This window comes from Protomyctophum parallelum (assembly GCF_964188405.1).
Source record: "Protomyctophum parallelum genome assembly, chromosome: 4".
NCBI lineage: Eukaryota > Metazoa > Chordata > Actinopteri > Myctophiformes > Myctophidae > Protomyctophum > Protomyctophum parallelum.
This window is the reverse complement of record NC_139700.1, coordinates 46,625,062-46,642,561: the sequence shown is the minus strand read 5'-3', so window position 1 is coordinate 46,642,561 and position 17,500 is coordinate 46,625,062.

Below are 17,500 nucleotides of genomic sequence, written 5' to 3'. Positions count from 1 at the left end.
ATTTCACTCATGATCAGAGCTTCCGTTGCTCCAGACTGTATGACGGAAGCGTTTATATTTCACTCATGATCAGAGCTTCCGTTGCTCCAGACTGTATGACGGAAGCGTTTATATTTCACTCATGATCAGAGCTTCCGTTGCTCCAGACTGTATGACGGAAGCATTTATATTTCACTCATGATCAGAGCTTCCGTTGCTCCAGACTGTATGATGGAAGCATTTATATTTCACTCATGATCAGAGCTTCCGTTGCTCCAGACTGTATGATGGAAGCATTTATAGTTCACTCATGATCAGAGCTTCTGTTGCTCCAGACTGTATGACGGAAGCATTTATATTTGACTCATGATCAGAGCTTCCGTTGCTCCAGACTGTATGACGGAAGCATTTATATATTACTCATGATCAGAGCTTCCGTTGCTCCAGACTGTATGACGGAAGCATTTATATTTCACTCATGATCAGAGCTTCTGTTGCTCCAGACTGTATGACGGAAGCATTTATATATTACTCGTGATCAGAGCTTCCGTTGCTCCAGACTGTATGACGGAAGCGTTTATATTTCACTCATGATCAGAGCTTCCGTTGCTCCAGACTGTATGACGGAAGCATTTATATTTCACTCATGATCAGAGCTTCCGTTGCTCCAGACTGTATGATGGAAGCATTTATATTTCACTCATGATCAGAGCTTCCGTTGCTCCAGACTGTATGATGGAAGCATTTATAGTTCACTCATGATCAGAGCTTCTGTTGCTCCAGACTGTATGACGGAAGCATTTATATTTGACTCATGATCAGAGCTTCTGTTGCTCCAGACTGTATGACGGAAGCATTTATATTTCACTCATGATCAGAGCTTCCGTTGCTCCAGACTGTATGACGGAAGCATTTATATATTACTCATGATCAGAGCTTCCGTTGCTCCAGACTGTATGACGGAAGCATTTATATTTCACTCATGATCAGAGCTTCTGTTGCTCCAGACTGTATGACGGAAGCATTTATATATTACTCATGATCAGAGCTTCCGTTGCTCCAGACTGTATGACGGAAGCATTTATATTTCACTCATGCACGATCAGAGCTTCTGTTGCTCCAGACCGTACGACGGAAAGCATTTGGAAACTGCGAGAGGCAACAGTCTGGCAACGCGAGACTAATGTATTTTGGTCCCTCATGTCCTGCAGGTCTTCTGTAGAATGTTTGATTGCCTCCAGGGGGCGCCAACAGCGGAGGTAGGTCCTACTACAGCATGGAGTGCAGTGCTAAAGAAAGACATTTAACACTAACAAATGTTAATATCACAATAGGCCTGTCAAAAAAAATCCATTCGAGTTAGAATCGCGATTCTAATGCCGTCCGATTCAGAATCGATTCTCATTTTCCAATTTTTTTTTTTCTTTATTTTTTTCTTGCACAAATGTACCTGTGCATGCAATGCATTATGGCCTGGGTTTCTGCATAGTGCATTTACTACCAGCTAAGCTAAGCCTGCCAATTGTATTTATTTTACACCTGTTTTAATACTAATGTATTGTTCTGGTATTGAGTGAGAAGAGATTTTTAACTTTTGTACCGGTTCAAATTTGTGCAAGCTAAATAAATTAGACATGTTCTTACTCTTGGATTTAACCTTTGTGTGTTTAAATCATTCAGTTGATAAAACCTTTACAATTATACAAGCTTTTTACTAAATGTACTCTGCTTTCATGCCAGAAGACTGGAGTAGATCATGCTAAAATTCTATTTAATTGTTTTTAATAAAAATTAAAATAACTGCTTTAGAATCGGAAAAAAAAATATTTTTTTAATCGAGAATCGGAAAAATCGAAAAGATCGTTTTTGAATTGAATCGTCACCCCAAGAATCGGAATCGAATCGAATCGAATCGAATCGTGGGACACCTAAAGATTCGCAGCCCTTGAATGTTTGCTAAGGACGTTGTTTCTATAGAAGGTCCTTTCTGATCAGACTCAGGAGACGTGTATACACATCTTTATGGCTTTTCTTAATGATATAAATATCTGCCATATCTGCTGGCACTGTATATAGCGACCTTTATTTTGAAAGATGCTGGCGGCATCTGTCATGTTAATATCATATGAAGTGCACTTGGGGGGGATTTGACTGTAGCAGCATGGAATGGAACTATATAAAAGCACACAAACTCCAGTCTTTTTTTTTTTTTTTTTTTTTTTACAGAGTAACGCATCAGTCAAAACATTTCAGAGACTTACGCCTCCTGCATTTCGAAGGTGTTTTTGTTCATTTATTTGACCTTATTATTCACACCAGGTGAGAATCCCTTTGAGAGACATTATACCAGATGTATTTTAAGAGGCAAACTCTCTCTAGGGTGCACAAAACAAAGAGTGCTTCTCTTCAGTCGGCTCTTCTGATCATTCTGCATGCACAACAATGCACTTTGGATTTGACAGCATCCTTGTGGGCCCGGAAAACATCGCAGAGGCAGTGCAAACATGCTTCATCTAGGAACCAGAACCGGGGTTGTTTTTGGCAGAACATTTAGATTTTAGTTTTAGTCATAATAAGTCATATTGAATGGTTTTAACCCCCATTCTGACCTGAGATCAGATTCTAAAAAAAAGGTCTTCCACATCCTGACAGTTTTTCAGAAAAAGCTATGTTTCTATATGTCAGTCGTTCTTAGATTTTTCAAAAATAGCAGACCCACAAGCTCATAGCGCGCCACACTAAAAAGCTAACTTTAAAAAAGGAGAAAAGAAAAGTACGTAATTTATTCTAATTGTTATTGCAATTTACGAGCTGCGTTCACGCGTCTTACTTGCAGTGTACTGTAGTATAACAGTGTACTGTATAGTATAATAGTGTACAGTGTACTGTATAGTATAACAGTGTAGTGTAGCTGCACTGTCAAATAACTCATTGTCCTGCTAGAACAAAGAGTCACTCGTCTCTGGCATGCCTCAGATGTCGCGGCGTGTGTGTGTATGGGTGTGTGTGTGTGTGTGTGTGTGTGTGCACACACGCGTGTGTTTGTGCGTGTGTGTGTGTGTGTGTGTGTGTGTGTGTGTGCGCATGTGGAAATAAATGGTTTCTTTAACGTTGTAACTTGTGCGTGCGTGCGTGCGTGCGTGTGTGGATATAAATGGTCTCTTTAAAGTTCTGTGTGCGTGTGTGTGTGCGTAATAAAAAAACAATTTCACATTTTATCTGTTGAGAGCAGTAGATTCTTAACGTAGTTCCATTAGGGTTAGAATCCCAGAACACTTAAGGATTTTATACTTTGCATGATGTCTGCACAATCCCCCCCCCCCCCCCCCCCCCCCCCCCCCCCCCCCCCCCACTTGCTCCATTACCACCTCGACCTCCCACGCAGCGCTCGTAATTGCACGAATAATCTTTATGGTAATGACACGACTTTTACCAAAGTGGCCTTGAAAATAAACATGTCTGCCATGCATTAAATATGATCAGCAGTTAGGGGAGAGAGATAGAGAGAGAGTGAGAGTGAGAGAGAGGGGAGAGGGAGAGAGAGAGGGAGAGGGAGAGGGAGGGAGGGAGGGAGGGAGAGAGGGAGAGAGAGAGAGGGAGAGAGGGAGAGAGGGAGATTTTTTGGAGGATAAGTTTGCTGTGATTAACTTTGTTGTGACTTTGTGAAACACAGTGTGTGTGTGTGTGCGTGCGCCCGCACACGTGTGTGTAACACTATATCCTGCAGGGGGCACACGTATGTTTGTGTGCATGTTGCTCGCTGACCCGTGGGGTCATGGGAAAACCGACCAATCGCGTCGCATCGTCGTCGTCTCCGGGGCCCGACCTCTTAACCCCGTGATGTCATGCTGCTGCGAGACGGACAATTTGTCACACACACACACACACACACACACACACACACACACACACACACACACACACACACACACACACACGCTCAGACGTTTTGGGGCCAGAGGAATCCAGTCTGGACCACATGTATACACACGCTGCTTCACCCCCGTTACAGAGGGGTGCCAAATGTCTTGGCACTTTGTGTGTGCGTGTGTGTGTGTGTGTGTGTGTGTGTGTGTGTGTGTGTGTGTGTGTGTGTGTGTGTGTGTGTGTGTGTGTGCTGACCTCTCCTCCGCCCAATTCAACCCCAGAGAGAGAAACTTGGTCAAACTGTCCTCTAGCCCACATTGGCGGAAATTGTGGGATTTTGGCCGAAGTATAATAATATACCGCTCAAGGAAATGACGTTGATGCTTTATTATGAATCAGTTTACATTCTCCGTGAATGAAACAAAGTGTTGTGATTTGGTCGGGAAATAATATATCTGTGACCAGGCTTTTCTCTCTGCCTTATAGTAGGTTGCTAATATAGATTACCCGTAATATATATACGGTAATCTTCGAATACCGTATATATTCTTTTTCGGAGGGAATGTTTTTACCCCATTCTGAACGGGAACCCAATTTGGTGTCGGCATCATGTTATGCTTTAGCTATTGACAAAATAGCAGATCTACAAGCTCGTCACGCGCCACCGAGTGGCGCGCTACGAGCTTGTAGGTCTGCTATTTTTTGAAAAATCGAAGAACGACTGACATTTTTTTAGAATCTGATCTCAGGTCAGAATGGGTTTAATCAGACCAATGTGTGTGTCCAGTGGAAAACCTCGTATGAATCTGATCTCAGGTCAGAATGGGTTTACATAATTATGATTATGGTGATCCTTGACGTGAAAAAGGTTGAGCGCCGCTGACACGGAAACAGAGGTTTGTCACACAACACTGTGACTAACGGAAAAAGGAGAAAACTAATGTGGTTAATGTTCAGTGCAGGAGGAAACGCTGTGTCTCTGCAGGCCTGGCTTAGTGTCGTTGTAATGAAGACGCCACAGCACGTTGACACACGCAGCACACAGCTGGAGGTCCGCCTTCTGCACAGCTAAAAAACATGCACAGCTATTTGCACAAACGATGGATGTTTTAAAAACGTGACTCCCTGCATGAAGTGATCCGGGGCGGGTTGAGAGCAGAGCGTGACATTTAATGCACCGTCTGCATGTTTATATAGAGATGGAGTGTGTGTGTGTGTGTGTGTGTGTGTGTGTGTGTGTGTGTGTGTGTGTGTGTGTGTGTGTGTGTGTGTGTGTGTGTGTGTGTGTGTGTGTGTGTGTGTGTGTGTGTGTGTGTGTGTGTGTGTGTGTGTGTGCGCACGTGGTTTTTTGGATGGCCGCAAGCGAGGTAATTATTGAGTACTGAGCTGTGTGTGGTTTTCACACACTCCACTGAAAGAATCATCTTTGAGCAACGAGACAAGAAATTACTCAAGTCATTATATATATATATATATATATATATATATATTAGGGCTGTCAATCGATTAAAATATTTAATCCGATTAATCGCATGATTGTCCATAGTTAACTGTGATTAATCGCAAATTAATCGCATATTTTGTATCCGTTCTAAATATACCTTAAATCAGTGGTTTTCAAGATTTTTCATATCAAGGCCCATTATTTATTCTGCATTTGAGCCACGGAACCACCATTTGATGACATTTAGCCTTCCAGACCCAAACTAAAGAACTGTATTGATGTTGGCCAATGGTACCATTACGAGAGATAACGGGCCATGTTGATCAAAATAACATGTTTTCTAAGTTTTCTAATTGTGTAGACTCACTGGGAGAGAGAGAGAGAGGGGGGAGAGAGGCGGGGCTTAATGTCCCATTGGCCGTGGGGCTTAGTGTCCCATTGGCCGTGGGGCTTATTGTCCCATTGGCCGTGGGGCTTAGTGTCCCTTTGCCCGTGGGGCTTAGTGGCCCATTGGCCATATAGGGCTAGTCTCCCATTGGCTTAGAGGCCAGCAAACATGAACTCGTGCGTGCGTGCGTGCGTGCGTGCGTGCGTGCGTGCGTGCGTGCGTGCGTGCGTGCGTGCGTGCGTGCGTGCGTGCGTGTGTGTGTGTGTGTGTGTGAGAGAGACGGAGAGAAAGAGAACAGAGTGCAGTGCAGCATCTTTCTGACCTTTTGACCCTTACACACACACACACACACACACACACACACACACACACACACACAGTTTCTATCATTGCTTTTCTCTTTTTCCCCGTTCTGTCTCTCTCATTCTGTAAGCTGGTGCTTTTTGATTTAGGCCTCCCAGTGATGAATTTATGCACAGTACACACACACACACACACACACACACACACACACACGTCCCCTCGGCGCATTCGCGGAATTGCAAGATAAGACAATGGCGTCGAAACACACACGAATGTAAATGACTGATTCAACACATGATTATCAGCGCAAATTAATGTCACGTCTGGGCCGCCTCACAGTCCTCCCATTACAGCCTTCTTTGTCTGTGGGCGCGCGCACGTGTATGTGCATGCGTGTGCGCGCATGCATTGTGCTGTGATCCGCGCTGTTGTGTCGCGTGTCGCATTGTCTCATGCTGGGATGTGTGTGTGTGTGTGTGTGTGTGTGTGTGTGTGCGTGTATAGGGGAGGGGATGATATTGTGATTGGCGATTTAGCGCGGCATATTTTGATTGGCCCCTTTGACTCAAACTCAAAGGCATTCGGCTTTTCAGGAAGAAACCCAAAATAGCTATACACAGACAGGGAAGACATATTTCAATATTCTATAACCGCACCTCAGTGGCGTGCACAGACATTTAGAGGGGCAAGGTGCTCAAGTGAAAAAATAGGTCACCTTGTGCAGCGCATTTTGGGGCGGGAACCCATTTTGGTGCTTTAGCTATTGAAAAATAGCAGATCTACAAGCTCATAGCGAGTGGCGCGCTATACGAGCTTGTAGGTCTGCTATTTTTCTTTAATCGAAGAACATAGAAACATAGAAACATATAGCTTTAGATTGTGGGGGCCTAAATAATATAGTAGAAGCGTTTTTTTATCAATATTTGATCAATGTCACCGCATGGTCCACACACTACAAAAAAATAATAAAAATAATAATATATATATATTTTTTTTTAAGAGCAAAATTGCCAAAAGGGCAGGGGGTGCTCTACCACCCCCTAGTGTATATCTGTGCACGCCACTGCCGCACCTAGTGGGGGGTCTATTTGGCCGCGTTCACATGATGCAAAAGATACAAAGATGCAAAGCCACACACGCTTTTGCAGCATGCTACAAACGTTGGGTTTTTCCAACGTTTGTATCTTGACGTCGATGTGCTTCCACTGAAAATGAAATGCGTGGGATGACCTGAAACTGACCACATTGGTACCCGTGAGTCGTTTTCAAACCTGGGTGACCAAACAGATCTCCACAATATGAAAGAAAAAACAGTTTTTTGGATAGTTTTGAAATCTACCTTAGCTTTTTATTTGTAAACCTATATGTAATTCACATGTATATCTTTAGTTTTTCTTTTCCTGATCATCTGATTGTATTGTGATGTTGTGTTACTCGACGACACTGAACATGAGTTTAATTACTTAATAATAGTGTAAATAGTGTAATAGTGTAAATGTAATAGTGTTAATTAATAGTGTAATTTCAAGAATAAAGTAAACACAACTTGAATGTTAGACTGTATCTTAGACCAGTGGTTCTCAACCCGTGGGTCGCGACCCCTTGGGGGGCGGGGGGGGGGGGTCGCCACACTATTTTCGGGGGTCCCCAAATTATTATATATATATATGTTTTGCAACTGAATGACTGCATGGGAAATGGAAGATTTTACATAGTACACCGTGCATGCATACATTTCCCTTAATGTATCACCTTTTTTTTTACTGACACGTTTGCACTCTGGTGAGATGTGGAAATATACCTTTCGCTATAGTACTGTACATGTACTGTATATATATGACAATAAATTGAATGTCGTCTCATCTCAATAGTGACATCTATTTATACTACCTAGAATCATGTGCCTAGGTGTACATAGATTGTCCCCGCTGACCCCTCAGCCCTCTCTGTCATATATCCCAATCTGACCTGAGATCAGATTCTATAAAAATGTCTTCTACATCCTGACAGTTTTCATTCTGACCTGAGATCAGATTCTATAAAAATGTCTTCTACATCCTGACAGTTTTCATTCTGACCTGAGATCAGATTCTAAAAAATGTCTTCTACATCCTGACAGTTTACCATTCTGACCTGAGATCAGATTCTATAAAAATGTCTTCTACATCCTGACAGTTTTCATTCTGACCTGAGATCAGATTCTATAAAAATGTCTTCTACATCCTGACAGTTTTCATTCTGACCTGAGATCAGATTCTATAAAAATGTCTTCTACATCCTGACAGTTTTCATTCTGACCTGAGATCAGATTCTATAAAAATGTCTTCTACATCCTGACAGTTTTCATTCTGATCTGAGATCAGATTCTAAGAATGTCTTCTACATCCTGACAGTTTTCTGAAAAAGCTATGTTTCTATGTCAGTCGTTCTTCGATTCTTCCAAAATAGCAGACCTACAAGCTCGTAGCGCGCCACTCGGTGGCACGCTACGAGCTTGTAGATCTATTTTTCAATACCTAAAATAGAACATATAATGCTTAAAACACCAAAAGGGGTTTCCCGCGCAGGATGGGTTAAGATATACTGATATACCTCCCTCCATCTTTCTGTCAGATTGCTGCCATTCTAAATGTCTCGGGGTAAAACGTGCAGAGTGTGATTGCTCGTGTGCCTCGTGGTGTCAAATGTCTTTGCATTATCAGTCGATCACAGGTTTGCGATATGAAACGTGTATATATTATACTGTAGATGTCAGGTTGTCATATCTGATGGCCCCCCCGCCACACTCACTTTTCCAGGCTTTTCCTCGGTGTGTATACAGTATACGTACAGTAAAGTCAGTGGTTTACCAAAAGTGGGGTCCGGGGGGAACCCTCAGGGGGTCCTTGAGGGGAGTTCCAGGGGCTCTCCAGCTAAATGGACCCTTATGGGTCTGTAACTCTTCATTTTACAATATAAATTGGGGGTCCCCCAGAGATATTTATAAATGCGATTAATGACTGTTTGGGATTCACATGTCTTAATGACAGTTGGCAGGGCGTTCCACATTTTTGCGGCATATAGGAGCTAAATGAATTGAGTCCCTTGAGTTTGTTGCCGAATCTGGGTTGCACATTTTGTTTGTTGAACTCCCCTCGATTTGAACCCGCTCGAATAGTAGCTTCAAAACGGGCCTTTTTTTAATTGGAGTCTATGATCCTACTTTATTAAAACGCACGCACGCACGCACACACACACATGCACACGCACGCACACACACGCACGCACACGCTCACATACTCAAGGCTCATTAATTAGTGTATGTCCCATGCTTGGCTGGGGGACAGAATTCTAAAGGGTTAATTTATGAGGGGATAATGAAGTTATTAGCGAGAGAGAGAGAGAGAGAGAGGGAGAGGGGGGAGAGAGAGGGAGAGAGAGAGGGAGAGGGAGAGGGAGAGGGAGAGGGGGGAGAGAGAGGGAGAGAGAGAGGGAGAGGGAGAGAGGTTAGATTAATAGTGAAGTCATGAAAGTAGTGATTGGGTCAGGAATAAGGGTCACAGATGAGTTGGACTTTAGTTTTTTTTTAGTTTTTGCTATTTTGTTTTATTTTATTTTACTCGTAAATAAATGCCTTCAGCGTCACACAAACGTATAGGGACAAGATCTCAATCTCGCAAATCGTGAGATTAGATTATCCACTAATCCACAAGGGGAAATTGTTTTGCTCAGGTCAATGCATATATACATTCAGGACAGTAACAATACAATAAAATACAATAAAAGACCCTGCAGGGCACTGAAGGAATGGTGGATTCGGCCCACGCCCCCAAATACCCGCATGTGTCTCAAAGAACGAGAGTTTAAAAATAGAGACATGAAAAGAGTCTTTTTTCACCAAAGACGGATCTTGCCTTGGATTCCTTTTCTCTTTGCAAGTCTGCAATTTGCAACCTTTGGGAATTAAGCAGTACGCAAATTGAAGGAAAGATACCTTTTTTGTCTATATCAAAGAATGAGAGGTTTCTGTGTGACAGCAACAAATTAAGCATATATTATGTAGGCTACATGTCACTATTTTGTGTGTGTGAGTGAGTGAGTGCGTGTGCGTGTGTGTGTGTGTGTGTGTGTGTGTGTGTGTGCTACTGGAAGTGACATATAGTGCACGATGTTGTTCGGTCATGCCAGACATTTTTAGGTCAACGTGACAGCCTGTGCGAGTGCGTGTGTGTGCGTGTGTGTGTGTGTGTGTGTGTGTGTGTGTGTGTGTGTGTGTGTGTGTGTGTGTGTGTGTGTGTGTGTGTGTGTGTGTGTGTGTGTGTGTGTGTGTGTGTGTGTGTGTGTGTGTGTGTGTGTGTGGTCAACGTGACAGCCTGCAGTTGTTCTGAGTGACGAGGTCAAAGCGGACAGTGTGATCACGTCACAGCTGAGGCTGAAGTGTGTGTGTGTGTGTGTGTGTGTGTGTGTGTGTGTGTGTGTTGGTCCGTGCATGCATGCATGTGCGTTGGTGTGTGCATGCCACTGCGTTAGTCTGTCTGTTAGTGTGTGTGTGCGCTTCTGTGTGTCTTTGCGTGACAGTGAGCATGTTGTATTTTTTGTGACATGACGGCTTGTGTGTGTGTGTGTGTGTGTGTGTGTGTGTGTGTGTGTGTGTGTGTGTGTGTGTGTGTGTGTGTGTGTGTGTGTGTGTGTGTGTGTGTGTGTGTGTGTGTGTGTGCGTAGGTGTTTGGAATGCTGTGCGTGCTGCTGGACAGATAGATGTCTAGAGCAGTGGTCACCAACACAATACAACTACTGTTGAGACACACACACACACACACACACATACGCACACGCACGCACACACACACACATGCACACACACACACACACACACACACACACACACACACACACACACACACACAGAGAGAGAACATTTTTACACATCTGCTGTCAAATATATGCCAAGGCGTTTAGTGTCAGTTGAACACCTATAAAATAGACTCAAAATGTTAGAATTATAAGTTGTGTTATTCATTTATTTAACTGTTGGCGCAAATCCACGGGTTCGTGTACTTTTTATTTGCACTGTAAACATGTAGCTAGGTGAACCTTCACAGAAGTGAACCCTTTCAAGCCCGTTTTCTCAACTCGCCGTTTCTCTGAGAGACATTACTCTATAAGCCATATCTCCAAAACTGGTGGGTCAAACTGAACAACCAACATGTCAATTTGAATTTGAATGCTTTCACAAAAAAACCCAATGGCAGTCCCTCAGTAAAATGTGGTCACATTCATAAGTAATTGTGGGTGGGGGGTTTAGTGAAGGGCTAATTCTGACAAGAAAATGCCAAAGCGATGGAACATGGCGACCCCCTCGAGCGAGCATGCTGAAATGCTTCTGGTGACGAGACACTAGTAGTGTCACTGAAACCTGCACTGGCTTTCCTTTGTAAACATGGCTTTTATGTAGAACGAACCAGGTGCTATAAAAAGATACATGTCTGTGCATGATGTATACAGCTATAGGCCACTGTGTGTGTGTGTGTGTGTGTGTGTGTGTGTGTGTGTGTGTGTGTGTGTGTGTGTGTGTGTGTGTGTGTGTGTGTGCGTGTGCGTGCGAGAGACTGACAAGGGGGGGCGGTGCTTGATGTTCTTCTGGTCTCGTCTGTGACGGATGTTGACAGGTAGTTTACCCTTTAAACTGTGTGTGTGTGTGCGCGTGCATGCGTGCGTGCACACGTTTTGTGCAGGCTTGATGGACTATAGTCATTAGCTGATGAGTGAGAGTTTTGTGTGTGTGTGTGTGCGCGCGCGTGTGTGGAGGAAGGCGGGGGCTAATTGAAATGGTGTGACAGTCAGTCTAATGCTCTGCATGGGCGTGTGCGTGTGTGTGTGTGTGTGTGTGTGTGTGTGTGTGTGTGTGTGTGTGTGTGTGTGTGTGTGTGTGTGTGTGTGTGTGTGTGTGTGTGTGTGTGTGTGTGTGTGTGTGTGTGTGTGTGTGTGCGTGTGCGTGTGCGTGATCCAGTGTGCCTAAGCCTGTTATTGGCAGCTCTGATGTGATTTGATCTCCAGTCTTTTGAATCCTATCCCTGCGAGAGCAGAAACACAGTGACAGCGACTATGTCACTGCTCCCAGGAGACTACAGTACATGACATCTCCAAGTTACTGCGTGTGCGTGTGCGTGTGTGTGTGTGGGTGTGTGTGTGTGTGCAGTGCGCGCATTTCAGTGTGTGTGCCCGGCCGACCAGAACCATAAAGCCCCCGTTGTCATGGATACCACTATAGTGACAGAATCTCAATTCCGAGAGGAGGAACTATAAAAGGTCAACAAAGGATGTGTTTTCTTTTTTTGTTTGTTAGGGAGGAAGCTTTTTGATGTAACACAAAGGAACTTCAGGTCGGGAGGAAGGTTCAGCCGGTCTGAGAACTTTAATGTAACTTTAGACGTTGAGTAAAGGTGGGAAAGCTCCCATGTGGTAACGTTGACCTTCTCTAGTTCTGGGCAGACGCAGCAGGGTGAAATTGTACCCTCCGGAGAAAGGCTTCTGACAGAAACACCTTTTTTACGTGAGTTGGGCGTTGTGGTATTCTATACCTCCAGCTTGAAAACACATGCTGGCAGCCAGCTCGTAAACATGGCTCGTTAACCTATTCTGACCTGAGATCAGATTCATACGAGGTTTCCACTGGACACACACTGGTCTGATCAACCCATTCTGACCTGAGATCAGATTTCTAAAAATGTCAGTCATTCATTCTTCGGTGGCGTGCTATGAGCTTGTAGATCTGCTATTTTTCAATAGCTAAAGCATAACATGATGCTGACACCAAAATGGCTTCCCGTTCAGAATGGGTTAAGTCAATTAGACCTTCAGTCCGTACTTCCCGGGGGTTTTGAATCACGTTCACGACACTATTTTTTGTGCCAACCTGCAAACCGATAAAGTCGCCGATAAAGTAAAGTTTTAGGCCGGCATATACGGTTAACACATTTTGGGGCGGGAACCCCTTTTAGTGTTTTAAGCATTATGTTATGTTATAGCTATTGGAAAATAGCAGACCTACAAGCTCATAGCGCTTGTAGGTCTGCTATTTTTGAAAACATCGTGAAAATGTGGCCCAAATATTTGAATATTATTCTTTCAGAGTGAACGTTTTTAACTCAAATCGTTGCTTCTGGTGGGGAGGTCCCTGAACCAACGTATTTTCAGATGGGGGGTCGGCGGCCAATTGCATATATTTTTGGGGGTCCTTGACATGAAAATGCTTGAACGACTGACAGAAACATGAGGTTGTTCAGAAAACTGTCAACTACATCGTCATCGTCATTCTTCGAACCGCGGTCGAGATCATGGATGTCACAACTCCACGCCAGACTTCCCGGTCCTTCATTGCCATCCCCCAGTTCCTGCTTTACTGATGCATGGTGTGTCCCTATAGCGAGGACATCAGGGAACGGCAGTTTTCTACCTCTGCTCTGTTTTGACTGAGGCAGGACTCCAGAGGATAGATATAACCTCATTGTCAGCTCTGTAAGCAGTGGCCGGCAAACTGTGTTCTTCTGGATCGGACTATAGTGAAGAGACATGGGGAAGGTTGCCGTATATTAGATCAGTCGATGGGTGGCTCTCATTAGAAGGCAGGTGTAAGTGCCATCCAGCTGTTTCTCTCATTTCTATTTTTTTTTTTTAAACCCATGCTGACCTGAGATCAGATTCATACGAGGTTTCCACTGGACACACACTGGTCTGATTAACCCATTCTGACCTGAGATCAGATTCTAAAAATGTCAGTCGATTTTTCAAAAATAGCAGACCTACAAGCTCGTAGTGCGCCACTCGGTGGCGCGCTATGAGCTTGTAGATCTGCTATTTTTCAATAGCTAAAGCACAACTTGATGCTAACACCAAAATGGGTTCCCGTTCAGAATGGGTTAAAGTGTCCATGTATCTTTTCTACTGCCTTCAAAGTGTACTTGCCCGAAAAGTAAATCGTCCATTATAAAATCATACTTAAAATTGTAATTACCATTCAATTTAACACTTTTTCTTTTACTTTCATGGAGCGGTGCAATTGCAAAATATCACACCTCAAAGTTTGAGCTAAATAAACACAAGTCATAGCTATGAATATGACTGTGTGTTCACACTGAATATTGTCTCATTTGTAGCAACAGTGAAAACAGTATTTTTGCATTCCACAGACCGGAACAGACTGGCCACGCTCAGGTTATCTAGCCCATGTTGGGGCGGGAACCCCTTTTGGTGTTAGCATTATGCTATGCTTTAGCTATTGAAAAATAGCAGATCTACAAGCTCATAGCTTGTAGGTCTATTTATTTTTATTTTTATCGAAGAACGACTGACGTCCCCTCTCAAATGAGACACGATCTGGGCAACCTGAAAGCAGACTCAACCTGCCCGGAAGTTTTATGTACCTGCCAACTAGGGGCAGGTGGGCGACCCCTAAGTGTCAATGCCTATACCACCCCCCCCACACCATGGGTTGGTACCATAGACTGTAAAAAAAATATGGACAAAGCGTTCCCCGGGTCTAACATGGACGTAAAATGAAGCCTGTTATTCCTGCACTGTAAGTCGCCATCTTTCTAGATCCGTTTTGGCCCAGCTGGCCATTGGCTGGCTCCGTTTTGGCCCAGCTGGCCATTGGCTGGCTCCGTTTTGGCCCAGCTGGCCATTGGCGGGACTTCCCCCCTTCTTTTCCGTTGGTTTTTATTTTGACTCGAGTGGGAGGGGAATCCCGATCATAGACTGTAACGGTAGCCACGCCCCTCAGAACATACGCGACTTTATGGTCATTTTTTTTATTAATGGGAGCATAATTTTCCAAAAATAATATTATGACATGAGAAATGAGACTTTAAACTAGTGACTGGATGCAGAAAGTATTCATGACCATGTTTATTAAGGTAATACAGTCTAGGTGAAGTTGGGCCCAAATACATGGACTTCTATGGGGCTATGGGGTTTTTTTGGGGCCCAATGACAGCACAACAGGCCATTATATGAACTACGATTTCCTTAGTGGCTTCACAAAATATCTGTCTGACTGCCCCCCTGGTTGGTACTAGAGCAGGTTGCTCCATTGGTATATATTCTCACGTGTAAAGCCATTCTTGCGTTATCTCCCACTTTACATTTGTTCTAAATCAGAACTTGTCCAAAACTCTCTCCCAACCTCAGATTGAAATGCTTGGCTGCGCTATACGTTCCTGTTTCTCCCTGCTTCGGTATAGTGGATATACTGTTTATTTATGAGCGTTGCATTTTTGTCCCGTTTTTGTCGTGTATACTGTATTTATTGTTACTGGCGGAGCTGTGTCACTTATTTTGCCTCTTCTCTTGGCCAGTTCACACTTGTAAAAAGAGACTTCAGTCTCAATGTGCTTTTTACTGGTTAACCCATTTTGGTGTCAGCATTATGTTATGATTTAGCTATTGGAAAATAGCAGATCTACAAGCTCATAGCGCGCCACCGAGTGGCGCGCTACGAGCTTGTAGGTCTGCTATTTTTTGAAGAATCGCGAAAAGTGACATGAAAGTGTCTGAGAACGACTGACATAGAAAAAACATCGCTTTTTCAAGAAAACAGTCATGGATTTAGAAAGACATTTGCAGAACGGTTCCCAGGTCAAAATGGGTTAAATAAAGGTAAAATTAAAAAAATAAAAATGCCCTGCTTTTTTAGTCTACGGCTTTGGAACAAACCAGCTATGTGCTTCACACGGTGGTGCAGCCTGCAGTGAGATGATGTGTGGTCACCGGTTGACCTCTTGAACCCTCCTTGACGGTATGACCTCACTGCAGGTCTTGACGTGTGTTGTCGGTCAATACATGATGAGCTTAGTGTTGTTATTGACCTTCTTCTGTGTTCTCTGTCTATAGTGTCATGGTCTGGAGAAAACAACAGACCACCCGGGCACTCAGGAGGAGTAACAAGAGGATTAGCCTTTATTTAACTTAAACTCTTCCATCGCCACTAGGGGGCGCAAAAAGGCCCTGACTGCCAGTTTCTATATTATACTTTTATTTTCATTTTCATTTTCATTTTCATTTTCATTTTCATTTTCATTTTCATTTTCATTTTCATTTTCATTTTCATTTTCATTTTCATTTTTATTTTTATGCCCCACGTTATACACGTTTTAAAAAGGCGTTAATGGCGTTGTTGGCGCTGTGGGAGTTGATAAAAAAGAAGTTAATTAAGGCACACATTGAGTTAAGACCTGAGATGAGATTCTACAAATGTCTTCTTTTTTATTTATTTTTATGTTTCGTTTTTTTTACGACTTTCGCCTTTATTTTTCATTTTTTATAGAGGGACAGACAGTAGGCTGACAGGAAATTGGGGAGAGAGATGGGGGGAGTGACATGCAGTAAAGGCCGTCGGGATTGGGAGTCGAACCCGCGCGGCACACTGCCTGACTGGATTACCGGGCCAAGGTGCCTGGACCGCTGAGCCACGGCCCCAGGCCTATACAAATGTCTTCTAAATCATGACAGTTTTCTGAAAAATCTACGTTTCTATATATCAGCGGTTCTCTCAGCCTATTTCTCGTCAAGGAGCCACAAACATTGTATGTAATTGGCTGCCGACGCACAACTGAAAACATGTTATTCCAGGGGACCAGCTCCCTGCAGAAGCAAAGATTTGAGGTCAAAACGTTATCATGTATACAAAGATTTGGGTCCAAAAACAAAACGTAGGTTTCGTTTTTTGGCTAGGTAGCCCATAGCCTTCATCCAATCAGGATAGAGAGGGGCCTTAATCCGCCAATCATGATCGGGCGGGTGGGCGGGCCTTGGTGTGTGCGTGCTGTTGGCCTGTCGCGTGTGTGTGTCCCCGCGTGTGTTCTTCAGATTAACCCAAATCACTGAATTTTGCTCCTTTAAATGTTTTACTATAGTCAAGGTTTTAACTGCTTATTCTTGTTTGTTTTGTCACGGGTTGTAGGAACAGCTATTTATTTAAAGCTAACACACGTATTGATTTCCTTTTGTTATCGTAATGATCGACTGATTTTACATTTGCTATAAAAAGATAGCAGATCTACAAGCTCACGACGCGTATAGATCTGCTATTTTCAAAGCGCATCACACCTGTGCGTAAAATGACTTGTCTTTTAGTTCTACTGGATCTCTTGTCCACTAGTCCCTCCCTATAACATTTTAGTATACAATTTACAATTTAGGCATTTAGCAGTATAGTTCTTATCCCATTCTGACCGGGCACCCATTTTGGTGTTGGCATCATGTTATGCTTTAGCTATTGAAAAATAGCAGATCTACAAGCTCATATCGCGCCACCGAGTGGCGCGATACGAGCTTGTAGGTCTGCTATTTTTGAAAAATCGAAGAACGACTGACATTTTTTTAATCTGATCTCAGGTCAGAATGGGTTCATCAGGCCAGTGTGTGTCCGGCGGAAACCTCGTATGAATCTGATCCCCGGTCAGAATGGGTTAATGATGGAATTGTCAACACATTTTTGGTCATCATAGCTTAGTTATCATTTCATTTTCATTCGGGTGTTT